This window comes from Octopus sinensis, linkage group LG3 (genome assembly GCF_006345805.1).
Source record: "Octopus sinensis linkage group LG3, ASM634580v1, whole genome shotgun sequence".
Classification (NCBI taxonomy): Eukaryota; Metazoa; Mollusca; class Cephalopoda; order Octopoda; family Octopodidae; genus Octopus; species Octopus sinensis.
Window position 1 is genome coordinate 123501914 of NC_042999.1, and position 21783 is coordinate 123523696.

The 21783-nt window shown below is 34.7% G+C and overlaps 2 long non-coding RNA genes across 2 annotated transcripts in view; one reads left to right on the forward strand and one right to left on the reverse strand.

Annotated features, from left to right (window-relative positions):
- LOC118762800 overlaps positions 1-15601 on the reverse strand; it is a 45348-nt gene extending 29747 nt beyond the window's left edge. Inside the window, exon 1 of the long non-coding RNA XR_004998548.1 lies at positions 15445-15601. This is a non-coding gene — a long non-coding RNA (uncharacterized LOC118762800). The remainder of the gene's footprint in view (positions 1-15444) is intronic.
- On the forward strand, positions 3736-20298 carry LOC118762802. The gene is made up of 3 exons (XR_004998550.1): positions 3736-3811; positions 12829-12834; positions 20286-20298. It is a non-coding gene; the product is annotated as an uncharacterized LOC118762802 (long non-coding RNA).
- Positions 20299-21783: the final 1485 nt, after the last annotated feature.

The following is a 21783-nucleotide window of genomic DNA, read 5'->3' on the forward strand; positions in this document are numbered from 1 at the left end:
CCATTTAGAAACCAATCCAACTTAATTTCATTATTACCCAAATTCCTTATCATAAAGGTGTAAGCCTTACATCCGTATTCAATCTGATTGTTGATAGTTAAGGTGGTTGCAATAATTTTCATTATTGTAGAATAATAGCTGCTTGTGTACAGAGTTCAACAGTATACAGTGATTGGTTACACACTATAATTGGCTGGCTAAATGTCACAGACTTTCTTTCCAATTCAGTGGAAATCTTCTACCAATTAATTACAATAATTAAAAATAAATGTGCTTTTAAATATTACATTATCCATAAATTAAAGAATTAAACTTGGATTCTTCATCAGATGTGTTTCTATTTAATAAATGTGAACAAGTGTAAACAAACAGATTAGGAAAGCAAAGCAAGTATTAGTGAGGACTACTGCAGTAATACATGGTCTTATAAGTGTTTTCTTTGCAGGCATGGTGTGTGGTCAAGAAGCTTGTTTTGCAACCATATAGGTTCAAGTTCAGTCCCACTGCACAGCATCTTGGGCAATTGTTTCTGCTATAACCCAGGGCCAACCAATGCCTTGAAAGCATGTTGTGCATAAATGCATGTGTGTGTGAGTAGTTGTGTTTGTCCCACCACCACTGCTTGACAACAGGTGTCAGTTTATGTCCCTATAACTTTGCAGCTCAGCAAAAGAGACCGATAAAATAAGAACCAGACTTATTTGTTTGACTTTTGCTGGTGCACCACTAATGAGAAAAACAAGTAAAAGATAAAAGCATAAATTAATAACTTTAAAGGAGGTTTGTGAACAATTCTAGTTTAATAATAGATTTAGTGCTTCATTAAATGGAGCATAAATTTTTTTCTTAATTGTGTCAGTCTAACTAAATTTATTGATAAAATACTGTCACTGACATGAAATTGGGTGACAGCATTTAATAAAATATAAAAGAATATATTTTTGACTTCAGATATTAAACAGTGTTTTGTCTTAGTGAAATACTATACTTAAAAGTCAATGAAGAAACTTATGTATATTCACTTGAACTACCCCAAGAGACTGTAGGAAAATATTTCACTCCTTTAAATTAGGGGTCATATATTTAAAGCTACAAATATTGGGATATAAGGGCTATTGGCTGATCACAATCACCAGAAGCAACACATAATATTGATTTATTCTGAACGGGCAACAAGCCAGTTGTTTCTCAATGAAAGATACAGCTCAGTAACTCTATTCCAGTACACAACACTGTTTATTATATCAACACTTAAGAAATGAAAGGCAAAAGTGCCTTTGATGAAATTTCAGCTTAAAATCAAGAGTGATGAATATAAAGTGTCATCAAACTATGAAAGGACTACAAAAACCAATCAGCCATGTGCGAAATGGTGCAGCACCAGAAACATTATAGTAATATACATGGACCATAGCAAGGTTAAGTGGTTTAAGTCGCTTTGTGATTACTGTTTCTTCTCCTAATTTTTCCTTCGCCTTTTTAAATTTAATCAGCAGCAACATCTTCATTGCTGTTTTCATCATCGTTGCCATCATCATCAACATCGTCATCAATTTAATATCCACTTTTCCACACTTGTATGGATGAGCTGGAATTTGTTAAGATAGATCTATTGCTGGATGCCTTTTCAGTCACCAACTCTTGCTTTAACTAACTAAGCTATTTTTTCCATAGCCAGACATGTTTCCATGGAACAGTAGAAATGATCAACACTCATATATGATGCTGGAATGCTTTTACAATCAATTATATAATTTTACTGAAGAAATAGGTGTAGGAGTGGCTGTGTGGTAAGTAGCTTGCTTACGAACCACGTGGTTCCGGGTTCAGTCCCTCTGCATGGCACCTTGGGCAAGTGTCTTCTGCCATAACCTCAAGCTGACCAAAGCCTTGTGAGTGGATTTGGTAGACAGAAACTGAAAGAAGCTTGTCGTATGTATGTATATATATATATATATCACCGTGACCGACCAGGCTATCAGATGTTGCTACACATCGCTGGTCACAATGCGTTTCGCATTGTTTTAGCCTTCAAATGACGCCACCCCGCTGGCTAAGCGAGCAGACCAGTATTTATATATATATATATATGTATGTGCGTGTGTTTGTCTCCCCAACATCACTTGACAACTGATGCTGGTGTGTTTATGTCCCTGTAACTTAGTGGTTCAGCAAAAGAGACCGATAGAATAAGTCCTGTGGTCGCTTTGCTCCACTAAAAGTGGTGCACCAGCATGGCCACAGTCAAATGACTAAAACAAGTAAAAGAGTAAAAGGGTAAAGAGTAAATATGGTAGAAAATTCCAAGTGATTTTTGTGCTCATTTGTGAAACTCCATGTCCCACCCTCGTAAGTCCAAGATTGAAAATAATGTTATGGAACTAGATACTAATAATAAATTTTTGTTTGTTGATCTTTTGTGCTGTAAATTTTCAATTTAAACAAAATAATGTTGGTATGGTCTTAAACTTATTTTAATGACAATTTCTAATCATTTGAATTAATTGCACATTAACATTATTCAAATTGCAGAAAGATATATAATATCTATATCATTTGAAAGAGAAAAAAATTCTACATAAACTGTATAAAGTAAAATAATTTTATACAGTTTTGTTAAAAATAAATTAATGAAAGAACAGAACTGTCATCATCAGTCTTAAACTTATTTTGGCTAGTGTATGTGTGCATGTGTGTTTATTTATATATATATATATATATATATATATATAGGACATGATAAATAAATTGTCGCCATTCTAGATTTTTGATTTTGTCGACTATACAGTATAGTAGGGTCAGTTGGGCACTGTCTGTGGGAAAAGCATCACCATGATCCAATTCTCTCTGCCAGAAATTTGGAAACGACATGCTTGTACTACTGCGTGGCATTTGTGCAGGAAGCTCCAATACAAACAGATAGTGAACACACAGAACAACCATTGGCTTGCCATGTCCCTAAGTCATGTACTGAGAGTGATGAAAATCAAACACCCAGTCAACATCATGATGTTTGGAGTGATCACTAGTGATAGCGATGTTATGCATCCATTCATCTACCCACATGGCCTCACCATGGAGGCCTACATCAAGTGCCTGGTGGTGTTAGTGCTGCCCTGAGCCAAGAGGGTGGCTACTGGAAGACCACATGTCTAGCAACAGGACTCTGCACTATGCCACACAAGCAGAAGAACCCAGTCACGGCTGTCAGACAATTTCTGTGACCACATCACCCCTAACATCTGGCCAACTAACTCCTCAGACTGCAACTTACTAGATTATTATGTGTGAGGCACAGTTGAGCAACAAAACTCCTTGTAACACCAAAGATGAACTGAAGGCAAGGATTATGGTAATATTCACCAACTTAAATAAGGAGACTACTCAGAAGAGTTGCAGAAGATTCCAAAGTCATCTGTAGGCTATGGCTGAAGCCAATGGTGATTTTATTGGATAAATTTACTCTTTAGTATTTTAAGATATTTTTATGTAATTTTGGTAAATGCTACCAATGCTCTACCATCTATCTGGCAGACTTGCAAGGCCCTTCTTCCAAAATTCACTTGTCCGTGATGAAAAATACTCCACCAGTACTGTTCTGACCTCATCTACAGAATTTTTATTTTTTCCATCCAAATGATTTTGAAGACTGCAGAAAAAATGATAATCAGATGGGACAATGTCCACAAATATGGTGGGTGGGGTATTGCTTCCCATTCAAACTGTTCCATCCTTTGGAATGTCATCCTTGCTGTATGTGGCCGAACATTATCTTTATGGAAGAACATCTTTTGTTTTGAAACCAAAGGGGGTCGTTTTTTTCTTGTGCTGATTTAAGCTCAAGTTGCTTGCAATAGATCTTCTTTGTTATTGTTTAGTTTGGGTTTAAAAGTTCTATGCAGACTAAACCTTTCATATCCCACTAAACAGATAACAAGATGGAAGATGGAAGGTACAAGAATTTTTATTAATCACTACAATTGTTTTGACACATTTAGCAGCAATAGATTATATATATATATATATATATGACAGGCTTCTTTCGGTTTCTGTCTACCCAATCCCCTCACAAAGCTTTGGTTGGTCTGGGCTCTAAAAGAAGACACTTGCCTAAGATGCCAGGCAGTGTGACTGAACCCAGAACCATGTGGTTGAGAAGCAAACTTTTTACCACACAGCCATGCCTTTTCATAGTTTCAACCTTCCGACTCCACACAATAAATATATATTTGTATGTGCGAGTACACACACACACACACACACAGATAATAGCATGTCTTGGTATAAGATTAGAGAAGCTGATTCAAAATATGAATTACTGGAGATTATACACAGGATTACATATGAAAAGGTGGACATCTTTCATTCCCTAAAAGTATTTCTAAATATAATATATGCCAGTAAATGAGCACTGCAAAGCTTAGCTTTAGTTGGAAATATTATAACAATAAACAGTCCAACCCATGCTAGCATGGAAAATGGACGCTAAACGATGATGATGATGATGATGAAACAAATTTAATAAACTTCAATATCAAATAATCATTCACTGCAGTTACAATATTACAAAAACAGGGTTAATGATATTAAGAGTTATTGCAAAACTAGAATAATTATAAAACAAACCTGAAATATATTAGCCAGTGGTAGTTTTATAGATTAAAATTGCTGATATAATTTGCAATGTCTATCTCTCTCTCTCTCTCCCTACCCCCTCTATCTACTTTTCTCTTTGTCTAGTCCACTGGCCCACAGTGAAAATACTGACAGATCATTTAGTTAGCTGAGATGTGACTCTCTCATTATGTCTGCACTTTAGTTAACTGAATACTGAACATTATATAAGTTTAACTGTCCATGTGTAGTCATATATACATACCCACAAATGATATATTACACACACACACACACACACACATATATATATATATATATGATATATTTGCATGTATATTTTATTATTTATTAAATGCTAAAGAGAAAGTCGATTTTATTAAATCATACTTTGTGGCAAAATAGAGTTTGCCACAAGTAATTAACTACACAAATTAATATTTATCAATCATGAATTTTCCATGGGTATCCACGAATATTGTTGATGAAAAAAAAGTTAATGTGCAAATAATGAGACTATATTAAGGTATCCAAAAGTTGTAAAAAATACAGGGATGTATTTAGCAGTTAAGCTAAACAGTTAAGAAGTTCACTTCACAATTGCATGGCTCTTTGTTTTGAACTCACTATGCAGCATTTTGAACAAGTGTCTTCTAACATAGCCTTGCGATAACTATTACCTCATGAATGGAAATTTTTCTTGGTGTAAACTGTGTTAAGTCTGTCATGTGTGTAAGTATATATATATATATAATATATATATATATATATATATATATACAATTGAGGGTAAAATTAATTAATCAATTTCACCAAGTGTTCAGTATGTAAAAGGACCATTTAAGGCGAATTCAAAATAAGCCCTAATTATATAATATATATATATATATACTTTATTTAAAAGCAGCAGAAATTTAACAAAAGCTGTTACTCAGAGTTTCACATTCCCGTTTGTTGGACAGTTTTGTTAAAATAGGTTCTAGTTTAGCAAAACTGCCCAATAAACGGGAACGTGAAACTCTGAGTAACAGCTTTTGTTATATTTCTGCTGCTTTTAAATAAAGCATATTACTCTACCTCTAGTGTTTGAGTACTCTTTTTCCACCTTGTTTCACATTTATGTGCTTACTCCGGTATATATATATATATATATATTAAATTATATATATATATATATATATATATATGTAGGTCCCGGGTTGATCGGGGTTAACCACAGTAAGTAAGGTACTCAATACATAGCAGAGTAATTAATTAATTTATTATATAGAAGGAGCTTCCTGAAGATTTCTCTTGAATGAACAGTACTAGTCCTGTAGAAGCTCCTTCTATATAATAAATATATATATATATATATATATATATATATATATTATATATATAAATCCTTAAATCCTTAAAAATGTTTTAGCCAGAAGGCCGCGGCCATGCTGGGGCACCACCGCTGAATGAGCTACACTAGTTTGTGAATCCACCTCTGATACGTGGCACTTGATCAACAAGGGATATATATATATATATATATATATATATATAATTTGTAAGTTTGGATATACCCCCTAATATTATTATTATAATTATCTGTGCATACCTTCCTTCTTGTGACACTTGTGAAGACCGGTTGAGGCAAGTGAAAATCAAATCAAATCAAAATAGACAAAATAGATGAACATCAATGGAATTGGTATCTTGTGGTACCAGTGCCTGTGGCACACAAGAAATCCATCAGTGCTGTAGTCAGTGCGGTGGGCACATGACAAACACCATCCGATCGTGGCCGTTCGCCAGCCTCATCTAGCACCTGTGTCGGGGCACATAAAAACACCATCCGAAGACCCGGCAAGACTAGTCAGGCCATAACCAATGGCCCCTACTGGGACGTAGTCAGTCCACCTGTGCATACCTTCCTTCTTGTGACACTTGTGAAGACCTGTTGAGGCAAGTGAAAATCAAAACAAATCAAAATAGATGAACATCAATGGAATTTGTATCTTTGTGGTACCAGTGCCGGTGGCACGTGGCACACAAGAAAACCATCCGAACGTGGCCGTAGCCAGTACCGCATCGACTGGCCTCCGTGCTGTGGGCACGTAACAAGCACCATCCGATCGTGGCTGTTTGCCAGCCTCATCTGGCACCTGTGTCGGTGGCACATAAAAACACCATCCGAGCGTGGCCGTCTGCCAGCCTCGTCTGGCACCTGTGTCCGGTGGCACGTAAAAAACACCATCCGAGCGGCCGTTTGCCAGCCTCGTCTGGCACCTGTGTCGGTGGCACATAAATCACCCACTACACTCTCGGAGTGGTTGGCGTTAGGAAGGGCATCCAGCTGTAGAAACACTGCCAGATCTGACTGGACTGGTGCAGCTTTCGGGTCCTCCCCAGACCCCAGTTGAACCGTCCAACCCATGCTAGCATGGAAAGCGGACGTTAATGATGATGATGATGATGATGATGATGATAATATATATATATAATATATCAGGTCATCCCATAGTTCTGTCCGAATTTTGAATAAAGAAAACAGTGATCAAGTGTTATATTTATTGAAATTTATCAATGTACTTCCCTGATTATCTATGACTTCCTTCCATCTATTTACAAGCTTTTTAATCCCATCAATGTAAAACTCTTTTCGTTTCAAAGCAAAGAACTCTGAAATGCCAGTTTTGACCTCCTCCTGGCTTGCAGAAGTTATGTTCCCCCAAATGATTCTGTAAACTATGAAACAAATGGTAGTCTGAAGGAGCAAGGTTGGGAGAATAAGGTAGAATTTTTTACCAACCAAGGTCTTCGATCTTCTGTGATGTGATCTTTGCAGTGTGGGGTCGCACATTGTCCTGATGAAACATCACTCCTTTTTGATTCACTAAAGCGGGTCTTTTTTTCTTCAAAGCTTGGTTCAAATACTCTAATTGCTGACAGTAGACTTGAGCATTGATTGTTGTATTAGATGGTAACAATTCAAAGTGAATTACTCCTTTGCAATCCCACCAGATAGAGAGAACCTTTTTCCCATGAAGTTCCCTTGTACCAAGCCACTGTTTATGATGTTTAACATTTTGATACAAGATCTATTTTTCGTCACCAGTTACAAGTCTATCCAAAAAGGGTGAAATGAGTTCAGGAGAATGGAGAGAAGAGCAGATGTCGACTTGGGATTTGCGGTTGCTTTCAGACAATTCATGAAGCACCTATTTTCCGAGTTTAGGAACCTTTCCAAGTTGTTGAAGACGACGATGAACAGTTGTATGGTTTGAACTAAGCTTTATTGCAGGACTTTCAAGTAATGCCTCAAGGAGCTTATGAAACTCAACTGGATGTCCTGTTCGATATTCATCTTCAAGACTGAAATCTCCACTACTGAATTTCGCATCTTCTGCAAGTTCTTTCATTTAATCATTCTTTCCCATAAACTGAGTATGTTTCAAGTTGCTTCAGCTGCAGAGTTTCCTTTTTTGTACTCATAAAGCATTATGTGCCTCAAATGCTCTTTGGATACTTCCATGTTAGAAAGGGTTTTAATCAAAGAAATTTTAATTCTATTATTCTGTAAAATAATATTTAATTAATTTAAATGCACACAAATGCATAAAAATAATTTTTAATTGCATTAGACATTCTAAAATACTATTAAATTTCATTCAATTTTAAAAAAGGTAAAATCCGACAGAACATATGGGATAACCTGATATATGTGTGTCCTAATATTTTGTGAATGTCAACATGAAAACTGATAAATCAGCGTTGCTGAACTAAAATACATCATATACAGGTGTAGGCATGGCTATGTGATAAGAAGTTTGCGTTCAGGCTACATGACTCTGGGTTCAGCCCCACTGTGTGGCACCTTGGGCAAGTGTCTTCTTTTATAGCCCTGGGCCAACCAAAGCCTTGTGAGTGAATTTGGTAGACAGAAACTGAAAGAAGACTGTTGTGTATGTGATGTGTGTATATGTATATATATATATATATATATATATATATATATATATGTGTGTGTTCATGTCTTTATATCTGTGCTTGTCACCCACCACCACTTAACAACTGGTGCTGATGTGTTTATGTTCTCATAACTTAGCAGTTCAACAAGAGAGACTGAAAAAATAAGTACCAAGATTAAAAAAAAAAAAAGCACATACTGGGGTTAATTCATTTGACTAAAAATTCTTCAAGGCAGTACCTTAGCACAGACACAGTCTACTGACTAAAACAAGTAAAAGCTAAAATACAAAAGATACCATATATGCCAGAGTAAAAGCCAACTGGGTATATAATACAATCCCAGAATTTGTTTTTTAAAAGGAGGCTTTGAGCTATACCCATTGTATAAGACTACCTGGTAATACTTCACTCTTGGTGCAGTGGCTTATGGGGGTGGGGGTGAAGCAGAGTCCAATGCCTCTATGGCTGTTGGAGTATCGTCCTTATCACCAAGTGTTTTTACTAGAAAATACTTTTGGTAAAAAAATATTCAGTGTTAGCATCATAGGAGTCGTCCACCACCATTGGGGACACTGTAAACTACAGCATGTTATGGTTCAGATTTTATACTCTTTAGCATTTAGATTACTTATAGAATGACATTGCAAGGTAGGTGTGAGAGGATGAAGCTGGCCAGTTTGAACATAAGGCAAGTAAAATATTTGGGCCAGGTAAGGCCAGTTTAAATACTAAAGGGTTAAAACTATCTCTGGTTTTAGAAAGGTTTTTTTTCTTTTTCATTCTTTTTTGAGGCTCAAATTTTGTTTTGTACACCAAATATATGGTAGTAGCTGTTCCACCTAAATTGCATAAACGTTTATTTGTCATTCTCACAATTGTAAATGCAGCAAACCAGTGATCACTGATGATATTGTTTAGAAATCTGACATAAAATATAATACAGAAATAAAGTACCACAGGAAGGTACTGTAGTGACTGCCACTGTTATCAACTAAATATATTAGTCAATGAATGAACATCTACACCAATGTTTCCCAATCTATTTTCCTCCCTGGCCCCACTACAACTTTCCTGAAAAATGTATTTCTCACAGGCAGTTGAAAAAAAAAACAACTTTATTTTTAATATTTTATCACAATTATTTAATGCAAATAATTATATACTTTCTTTATATTGTTGCAAACAGTCTTCACACAGTATGTTTGACCAGAGTAGTCACTTTGGCTAGGCTGAGTATAGGGTTAGTATGTTTGCAGTGAAAAATGCTTTTCACAATTCCATGTCTTACTAAAGAAAACAGAAAAACATTTCTGATCCCTTGCCCTACCAGTATGGTATATTGAGAATCACTGGTTTACACAATCACTTGATCTGCTAAATAAGGCTGTTAAAATGCCTTAGAATGTCATTTACAGTTTGTAGATTGTAGAGACATTAGACAACATTATTCTTGACATACAGAAAGACAAAATGGTGTGACTATGGGTTTGACAGCAACAACAACTAAATAAATATCAGACAACTACCACAGGGAGGGGAATTATTTACACATTTAAATGCTCTGCTTTACTCCATGTATCTTGAGACCTATTGCATCAAGATTGTTGCTGTGTATGAATTTGGTATTGTACATATTCCCAAAGCTCTTCTGAGTCAAACGTCAAACCAATAGGTTAATGGTAGTTATGTAGGAAATGCTGTCTGCTATGTAATATATCTTTATAATAAATGGATAATAAATAATTGGACATAAAAGTGTAATAACTTCATGTGAGATAGTAAGAAGTACTTGACAATTCAAATGTTACTTTGGATTTATAAACATATATGTATTATCTGGCAGAATCCTGTATTAATTCGCTTGTTAGACAATAGCAAAGAAGGTGTAATGAAAGCTGTTCAGATAATGTATGAGAAGACATTTAAATAAATCATAACTATCCTCTAAAGAATAATTTTAAGTCCTCCCCTTCCATCCTCTCCTTTGGAATTATTACTGAGGACTTAACACACTCAATGGCTTTTGTATATTGATGACTTACTTTTCATACAAGAGCTGAAGCAATGATGAAACAGTGTAGAGAAGAACTCAATTAAAAAGATCTAACATAAAACATAGCTAAGCGATCTGAGATTGAACACATTATTAGATAAGGGTAAGTAGTACTAAGCTCAATACCATTACAATACTTAGCATTTCAAGTATAAAACAATAATTGCAGTAAATAGAAATTCAATACTGCATAATAACTGTAATTAATGATGTTGTGAATCACTGAAACAATACTAAGTGGATCTTGTGTACAAGTGTAGTATAAAAATAACAAGAAGCAAGTATAGTAAACATAGCTGTTGATATTGCCATTTTGTTGGTGACTAAGTTATATATATATATATATATATATAAATGTACATTTCGGAAATATGGTAAATATGAGAGAGGGGATACAGCAACTACAACCTCTTCATGAAACTTAGCTGGGCATTAAAATAAATTTCCTATATATGAAATAAATCCATCAGTTTAACTTCAATGGATCATTGGGATCATGCGGGGCAAAGAGTGCATCAGTAAATGATTCTTGTAGAAAAATGCCTATTAAAATGTTGTAATGCACAGTCATGTATATGTAACAGGATGAGAGGTTCCTGCACTGGATGGGTGCAACTCGCATCCTTTACATTAAATATTAATCGAAGGAAAGAGTCGAAACTTCCAATTAACTTCAACATATAAATATTTTATTTCTTGATTCACAATATATACATTCTTCATTCTGGATGAATCAGCAGCCTATGAGCATATCGCAGTAGTCAAGTGCAGTGAGCCAAATCCTTTTCCATTCAATCATAGCAAAGATATACCACGAGATAGCAGCTTGAGAGAGCTGATAAAACACAACTGTCTTGTTCAGCTGCCGGAGTTCAAGAGAACGATACAAAGAAATTTCGCTGCAGCTAGTTTTCTGCACATGAGCATGAGGAAACTTCCGGCAGACCTCCCGGAAGACTCCAACTCTGTGCATGCATGCTGGAGATTTCCAAGATGGCATCGCTACATATAGATACACATAATGCTATATGTTGTTATTTTGTGTATACATAAATCGTATGTGAGTGCATTTAAAAGCATATAACAATGATCAATGCACCCTTGTTGACACAAAAGTGGGGTCTAATATACTACAGTTGAATGCAAACTCTGATTTACTCCTTATTAAAACAGAGGAGTATTCATCTTCATCATTTTACTTCCATCTTTTCTGTCAGCATGGGTCAGCCAGATCTAACTGTGTGTTGTGACTTCTTACAGTCCATCAGCATCAGACACTCACACAGCAAGAGGTATAAAGAATGGCCTGATCTATTGTTTTATCTTATAAGTTTGACATGAAATTTACAGGTCATTCATCTTCCTATCAGCAACAAATCTCCAGAATAGACTGGGTCATTTTATAGTAGTACTGATATTAGAGAGGTAGTTACATATAACTTAAATGAATACCCTCTGCCTTACATCATCTCTGCCCATTCCTTCCATGAATTTAGATGAATCAGATACAAAAATTGAATTTCTCTTTAATGAATATTCTTTTATTCTTATTCTTTTATTTTATTCTGTTTCAGTCATTTGACTGCTGCCATGCTGGAGCACCACCTTTAGTCGAACAAACCTACCCCAGGACTTATTCTTTGTAAGCCTAGTACTTATTCTATCAGTCTTTATTGCCACACTGCTAAGTTACAGGTATGTAAACACACCAACATTGGGTTTCAAGCAATACACAGATACACAAATACACACACACACATATATATACACACAGACACACAACAGGCTTCTTTCAGTTTCTGTCTCCCAAATCTACTAACAAGGCTTTGGTCAGCCCGAGGCTATAGTAGAAGACACTTACCCAAGATGCTATGAATTGAGACTGAACTTGAAACCACATGGTTGGGAAGCAAGCTTCTTACCACACAGCCACTCCGATAATTTTTTTAAAGTTTAAGTGTCAGTAAATAAGGAAGTCGATATTAAGGACAGTAGTTCAGGAGAGGACTGACTGCAAATGTGTTTCAAGTGGAGTTTAGGATATGAGAGACAATACCGAGAAGGGAATGTTACATAGCTTGATCAGAGAAGCTGAGATTTTTATAAGATACAGAAGAATCACATAGAAAAAGCATGCCTATGAGTTAGCAGTTATAAAACATAGGGAATGAGTCTTAGTCAATCAACCAATAGTTTTTGGTGGGGATGTGATCAAGTTGTTTGTAAGACAGCCATGTAACATTATCATAAATATGAGAGCAGAGCAGTACAACATTGTGAGCCTTGCATTTATTTTCAGAGGTGCAGCAACTAATTTTTTCATAGAATTGAAGAGGAAACCCAAACTTTGGATTTATATTTGACAATATTATATGCAATTTGGCCATGAAAGATTACATATTGTGGGACTCAACAATCATTATAAAATTTGAGTGTTTTAATTGTGTTTTGTTGAGATATATGGAGGGTACTGCAAGATTATTTCCATAGTTGTAGCAAGAGTGTTTTGTTCTATTAGAAGTACTTATGTTGTCATGTCTCTATTGGAAGATGTTGTTGCTATCTTTGCTCATGTAATCAGAGCATGCATAGTGCAAGTTGTCATAACTACATAAGTGTGGATGTGTTGAAAATTCAGAAGTAAAGAAGTACAAGAGTGTGTGGGGCTAGATGTGGAAATAGGTTATTAATACATGATTTAAAAAAAAGTGTATAAAACATAACCAAGTCTTGAGTCATACCAGATTCCACTGATAATCATCGGGAAAGAGATTGATCAATGCATGCCCTACTAAAATAAATAGTCTGGTAGAAAACATCTGATCAAAAGTGAAGGGATTTTACACACAGATAACTTACTGTAGATAACATATTTTCATTTGGTAAATACAATCAAATATTTCATTGATATTGATGGCACCAGCATTGCTATGCAGAATCACTGAAGGTCAAAAGAGCATTGGTGCATGATGTAGCAGAGCAAGACTACAGTCAGTAGATCTCATTGTACAGAAGCTATACCAATTATCAAGACAAAAAGTTATAAAAATTGAGGCTTTCCTATCACCTTTGACACGAGTGCTGTAGTTGGTGGGTTAGAGAGGTTATTGTTTTGGAGAATGAGATTCACTCTGCCTAGTTTACCTGAATCTAGTTAAGAGAAGATAATTAAGTTCAGAGAGAGAGAGAATTTAAACATAATAGGATCAAATTCTAGTGTACAGAGTGAGATTAATGGAAATGACAATGACAAAAGCAGTCTCTTTGTTGGGTTAAAATGATCAGAGAGAAAGAGTTTTTTGGAGTTTTTTTATTGTACTTATATACTTTGGTGCGACAGTTGGATTGGATAAGAAGAGTGAGGGAGGAGTTTCGCTGCATATGTGTAATGTAACATTTGAAACAAAACATACACCAAATATGGTGGCTTTATCAATGAAAGAGAAAGATATTGAGATATTTTTATGGAGATGTGGAAAGTAAAAGAATTCTACGGAGTAGAAAGCCTTCAAGTAAGAGCCAGAAGACCCATCTTCAGAGCATCAGCAAGGGAAACACTGAAGGGATTTGGGATTTGTAATATTTGGTTGTATACATAGCATAGGGATCCAACAAAATAAAATGACACCAGTTGCCTATTTCACTGTCTTGGATGGGACAGAGGTGAAAAATTAGTTAGCTCAGAACAGGTTTGAGCCATACTTAGTTAACTAACTTAAAGTTCCAGAGATGGAGGAAGGTATTGTTTTCTGCTAGGAAGTTGTGAGATGGATTCACTTGATTAAACAGCTATCAAATGAATCCATGTTAATATAGTCAGTGATGACAAGTTTAAGGTTAGGTTTGGAGATGCCAAAAATGTGAAGGGTATTGGAAGAGACTGCATATCAGGGACATGGGTTTAGCAAGAACACTAATGAGCACATTCAGTTCAAAATAGCTGATGATTTGTCCTTTCTATCATCATTGTCACTAAGGAATATATCTGTATACAGAGATAGACTGAGACATATGACCTCTCATTAAGGATTGGAGGTCAAACAAATGCTGAATGCAGGTGGAGTTCAAACAGTAGAGATTGCTGCTGAATGTAAAGAAATAGAGATGACAGATTTTGGGTTAGAATGATCAGACATGTTTATAGCTGCTTCCCTTCCCAGATGAGAGTGGGAAATTATAGATAATGTAGATGCCAACTTTTAGAAACAAGATGGAATATAGAGTATGCTCTGTATTAGAGATAGGAATACCTTGTTGAGTAGTAATATGGCTTACATGTTACTAGAAGAAGATAATGGCTAGAATGAATGTTTAACAAAAGCTCACTGATGTTGGTATAGAAAAGGAAATTTATCCAGCAGATTGATTATTGCTCTTTTTATTAGAATTTTTCATAATTTTTACAAGAACAACTTATTACAACTATATATTTACACAAATAAAAACATGATAGTCAGCTATAGAACAGGTGCGTCATTATATAAAAGTGGGAGAATTTTACTTTTAATATCTTTAAATTGCCTCAAGCAAAAGCTGAACAATCATCTAATGTAAGTATATAATTCCAAGTTCCAAATATTTCGGCATCCAATAATATGATAGTCTAGTTGAGATATATTTAGCCTGATCTTTCAGCATCTAATAAATAGCATGTTAACCTTGTTCAGATATTAGTACTCTAGTCAATAAAGTATCCAACAAGAGAACTGAGAGGGCAAGTCCAATTTTATGTTGCTACAATGAAATTATTTTAATCAGTTCTCACAAGAATTAATGCACCTTAAAGGCATCTCAGTTTATTAATACAGGATACTGCATGAAATGAAACTTACTGTTCTCTCTTTTGATGTATTCTGTTTTGGTTTTTTTCTTTTGTCTTCTTAATATTCTTTACAACTGATTGAGTTAGGTTATAAAAATTATTGGCAGATGGTAGAATTTCTAAGCCCATTTGATCACTCCTGCAGATAAAAACTATTTTCAAAGACAAGTTCTGTAAAGAATAAGAAAACAAAATGTTAAAGAATATAACGAGCAAAAAGATTGAATGAAAATGTAATAAAGCTAATAATAGTTCATTGTCATATTTTTTAAAATTCCATAAAAGTTTCATTAGCCAAAGGAATATCAAACTATAATTTTTCAAGTTTAGTATAATTCTGAATGCAGATATTTGTTTCCTGTTGGATTAATATAAAGTATTATTAAAGGAATGCATGATGTTCAAACAACTGCATAAACCATTATCCCTGTTTCCAGAATATCTTAGTGAGCATCTGTCAGTATGCATGAGTCATATCTAAAATATATCAAACTTCAAGAGATATAAAGCATCGTATTACCAAGATATCATTTGGTTCTTTTTTTTTGTTTTTTTAAATTAATTTTAGTCATGAAATAAGGAATTCAAAATTTTAATTAGATTAGTTATGATAATTAGATACTCAGTTGGAAACAAAGATTAGAACTGAAGCCATTGAAGGAAGCCTTGTGGCTAAGTATTATTAATATAATGAAGGAATCTCTTCCAACGGAATCTTATTGACAACCTTATTAGAAGAAAGAAGGTTAAGAGAGTAAACTGAGAAAGCAAGTTAAAGAAAGAAAGAAAAGATCATAGAAAAGAAAAAAAACAATAAAGAATGGATGACTGTTCTCTATTATTCATCAGAAACATCTGAAATTCCCTTTTATATTAAAAGCACTAAACTAGAATTAGATTCTAAATTGCTAAAATCTGAAGGAAACTGGGGCTTAACAAAAATCTGTAAAGAACCAGGGTCTCAGATTGGATGATCAACTTTGAACTCAATATCTATTAATTAATGAGAGCTGAATTTACATCTGGATAGGTAAGCAGTTTTCACAGACAACATTCACTGGAGGAACTAGTCTTCATCGCTAATTAAACTGAGGAATGCAGAAATATAATAAAACGTCTACAGCAGATGTGAGCTCATAACCTATAAAATGGTTGTCCATTTTTACTTCAATCAAGCAATTATTATTGCACAGAATTTAATAATTTTGTTTCAATAAAAATAAATTTGCTCTGTTGGAACATTTCAATTTGAAAATGAAATATAATTTTACACATATTATTGCTTGTAACAGTCACAAAAGAAATTGTGTCTATAATTTGATGTGATCTTTGGGTTAAAGATAAAAAAAAAACTAGAATTGAAGACCTGAGTAATCATTTTTGAAGCTGACTTGGAATAAAAATGAAATTTTTGACTTAAAAAAATAGAATAAAAATATCATAAAAATAAATAAAAGAGGAAACAATATGGAAATAGATAACAAGAAGTTACATTGTGTTTATGGAAGAAATTCTTTGTTGGTAATACGAAAAATTATAAATTTTTAGTTTAATCTTGTGAAGTGAGTATTCTATAAAGTGCAATGAGGAAGTACTTTTTACATTATATATGACAAGTAGAGAAATGCTGTGTTGGAACAGACTCATCTAACCCATACCAGCATAGAAAACTGGTTGTAAAAACAATGATGATGGTGATTTATTTACTTGGAGGAGGAATTTTTGCTCCTTTGCCACTTTTAGGCCTTCTTAGACAGATGAGTTTGATGCAGTTTCTTTTTTAAACTTTTAGTCTGGAAAGAAGGTAGCACTTATGATCTCTTATAGGGTTTCTGAGACTGATGGGAAGGAATAAGGTAACCTCAAACTGGAGAGTCCCGATCAAGGGTCTGCAACAGGGTGGATGATACTACTAAAAGTATCCCATGTGCCAGGTTTTGGTGTGGAATCAGGTGATAAAATTAAGTACTCCACACTAAGTGAACAACCCAATTGTGCTCAGCTTTAACATCCATTGGTTGATACTTTAATCCTTTAAAATTTAAATTGTCCATATCCGGCCCAACATTTTCTACCTGCTTTATGTTCAAACTGGTCAGATCTGGCTTCTCACACCTACCAAACAATGCCTTTAATAAAGAAATATAATCATCATTGAAATCCCAAAGCTACATGATAATACATAATTAAATGACAACTGTGAATAAATAAGCATTACATTTGACAGAGTAATCTGAATGCTAAAGGGTTTAGGAAGAACTAAGGAAGTGAAAGGATTTAAAGAGGTAAGTCAAGGATGTTTGTGCATTTAAGTACCATCTCACGTATTTGATTAATAAATGTTGGTTGCACTTGATCATTGAAGGTCAGCAACTTATCACAGTAGAAGTACTTTCTTATTCTGTAGAAGCTTAGTCTTTGACCATGTGAGATATTCAAAGATTACAAGGCTGAACATTTGTAGTTACCTTAAAGAAATGGTTCATGTTGTTCAACCCAAAGTCATCTCTGATGGAATAGACATTTGATCAAAATTATTCTACCTGTAACTTTCCCATATTTTATTCAGATAGAGTGTATCTTGGACCACATTATCAAATATAACAACATCTTTAAGATGAGGGGATGTGATATGAAGGAGATTTTAGCTGTTATATTTAGTATGTTAAGTACTCTCCTTGAAACTCCTTCATTGGCTTGCATTTCCAGTGCAAATGATAACAGACTACTCTTGATATAAAGCAGATTTATATAACCTTTGCTATATCATGATGCAATATAGCAATGAATAGAGAAGACTTAATAATAAAACACTTAAAAGAAATGAGAATTTGTGGAGACAAGTTAAAAATTATAATTTAGTTGAAAGAGTATTTATGTATCAAATACTTCAACTAAAAAAAAAAAAGCTGCACTGGAATTATTATATAGAATGAATGGGGTTAATAAATTCCATAAGCTGGAAGTATGAATAGGTTTTAAAAGAGAAACCAGGATATCAATTGTCAAAGAACAAGGAGTCCTAAACTACTCAGTTTTTGCCTTGTAAATTATAGTTGAGAAAAAGTAACAAGATAATTCTCTGGTGAACTCTAACTTATACATTGTTTTCCTTATTTTGATTATATAAAAGATATATTTTATCCCTTTTACAAGGTGGTGAGCTGGCAGAATTGTTAGCATGCCAGGCAAATTGCTTAGTGGCATTTCATCCATCTTTATGTTCTGAGTTCAAATTCTGCTGAGGTTGACTTTGCCTTTCATATAAGTGACTAGTCCCTTCCCCCAAAATTTGAGGCCTTGTGACTTTAATAGAAAAGATTTTTCTCACTTTTACTGCAAGATACTAGTTTCTATCCCCTCTGTCATACTCTGATCTATAATCATCAGACATAAAATTGCCCCTCACAATACTACTCCCACCTCAGTTAAGAAGTCTTGTCTTGCAAGTTATTTGGTGATCTTGCTGGTGCTGGGGTTATGTACAAAGCGCCCAGTATAGTCTGTAAAGTAGTTGGCATTAGGAAGGGTACCCAGCCATAGAAACTATGCCAAAGCTGAAAGTACAGCTTGTCATAGTCCTCTGATTCATTACCACCTGTCAAACCATCCAACCCACGCCAGCATGGAAGACAGATATTAAAACAATTAGGATGAGGAAGATCCATCATCTTGATTATAATTTTTTGTATAACAGTTAATAATAGTGTTGCTACATTAGACATTACTTTGTTATACTTAGTGTACTTAAAATAATTGACTACACAAACTATTATCATAATGATATCCAAATCTGATGCAGCAACTTTTCTTGCCTTTTAATGCAGCAAATTTTTCCTTGCTTACATGACCATAATTTCATAACCACATTTATACTGATCCACTACAGCTTACCAATTTGTTGGTTATTGGTTCAATTAAAAGTCAGCTTTCAATACACAATTTAATCATATTTCTAAATTCGCAACATCTCATGCCTATTCATTTCTCTATTACTGTAGCTAAGTGTGCTTGAATTATCGCAAACACACCTCTCACCTAATTATATCTTCATTCAAATAAATACATTGTCTTGCAATTTGAATCCTTCAAAATTGATTTTGCCCTTGAACAAAACAAATCGAATTTAAGTGTTAAAATTTCAGAGATTTTTGGTTTATATCAAAGGCAGCTTTTACATCTCAATGCTGCAGTCATTGCATTTATTGTTTAAGTCGAAAATTGGAATGAAAGTATGAGAGAATAGATAGAAAGAACAGGAAAGAGTGTAACAGGAAAAAGTTCAATTCTAGTAGAGACTTTACTGTTATTTTCATTATCTATCAAGTAAATGCACTAATATACCTTTTAAGTCATATGCCAACTAAAGTGTTACTCACCACAAAATTTTTGTGTCAGTGTGTGGGAAGTGAGAGGTAAATTAAAGCTTTTTCTTGTTAGCACATAAAATATATTTTTCTACTAGGAAGTTAATTCCATCCAAGCTCAGTTGGTTTAGTTAGAGTAAAGTGAAGAATTGCTTGTTTATGAACCTCAGGAAGATCCTTTAGAATGTAAATACACACATGCTCATACACACACACACAACCTTATGGAATTTATCAACTGCATTTATTTTATATATACACATGTATATTATCATTTTTGGAATGTAACAATACTTGTATCCTACCTATCTCTTATACACACTAACATCTATTTGTATGTGTGTGTGTGTGTGTGTTTGTATATATATCTATATGGAAATGCAAAACACAAAACAAGAATACAAGAGATGTTCATTGTCAATATTATTAGTTTGACACCCAAAGAAAAAAGAAAAGAGTAAATGGTACTATGTCTTGAACACAGTTCTTCCAGTGCTAGAGAAAAGTCAAGGAGAAACTCAGAAGTGTAGCAAGAGAAGGAGATAAAGAAAGAAAAGTGTCAGGAAAAACCCCAGTAGGAATCAGCTTACATGTTCAACCTATATGTGCATGCATGTGTGTGTGTGTGTGTGTGCATGTACATGTGTGTGTCTGCTTGTGAGTGTGTATACACATGTCCACATATACATGCACAGCTCCCATTCTCTTTAACAGAAAACGATTTTAGCATTGACGAGCACAATATATAAAATTCTTTCAAATAATGGTTTCTTACATAAGCACAGAACCAGAAATATTCAGGGAAGTAAAACTAATTCAAAAATTACAATGCTCATGACTTATTCAACAACATTAACAATGTAAAAGAATGGAATTAGTTCTCAGTGGGAATTGAAATTAGACAAAACTTTCCACCCAACTAGTGTCTACATAAAGTACACTGAAATTCAGATGTCAAAAGGCATATTGAACACAGGATATAGTTCCAGAATAAATATTTTGCTTCTGTTATGAGTACACCATTTTCACTCAGTACGTAAAAAGCACCATCTGAACATGGCCAATGCCAGCACCGCCTTGACTGGCTTCCGTGCCAGTGGCACGTAAAAAGCACCAACCGATCATGGCCATTACCAGCCTCGCCTGGCACCTGTAACAGTGACACATAAAAAGCACCCACTACATTCATGGAGTGGTTGGCGTTAGGAGGGGCATCCAGCTGTAGAAACACTGCCAGATCAGACTGGAGCCTGGTGCTGCCTCCTGGTTTCCCAGACCCTGGTTGCACCGTCCAACCCATGCTAGCATGGAAAACAGACGTTAAACGATGATGATGATAAAAATCAAAGAAATTATGATCTATGAATGGTTAAGATGTTTTTTTCAGTTTTACTGCATATTTATCTTTGAGGGGTTTTTTTTTAAGTAGTTTGATCTGGAGAAAGGGATTGTTTTCATAGCCTTCTCAGGCTCTTCAAAACCAATGAGATTGATTATACCATTTGGTATTTGTTATAGCACTTAGCATTCTGAGTTCAAATCCTAATAAGGTCAACATTGCCTTTCATCCTTCACAGGTTGATATACTTGACTGTTCCCTTTCCCCAAAGTTTTGACCTTGTGTCTACATGAAAAAAAAAATCAATGTTCTTGAACCAATGCAAGTTGATAGTTACCAGAAAGAATAGGAGTAGGGAGGGTATTCTAGAGATGTGATGTTCTATGGAGATGGAAGAATTGGATTTAGTAGTTTGTGCAGGAATTTGAGAGGAGTAGATACAATATGAATGAGAAGAGGAGAAACAAGTGAGCTATGAGGAACTGAGTGAAGGTGACAGTGATATAAGAACAACCAGCTCCAAAGAGCCGTGGTCAAAGTAGTAGTGATAGGTAGAATGAAAAAGCAGCACACCTGTAGGCCAGAGTTTAGAGAGTGTTAATGAATTACTTCATGCCCATCGACATTAGGTGACCTCCCTCCC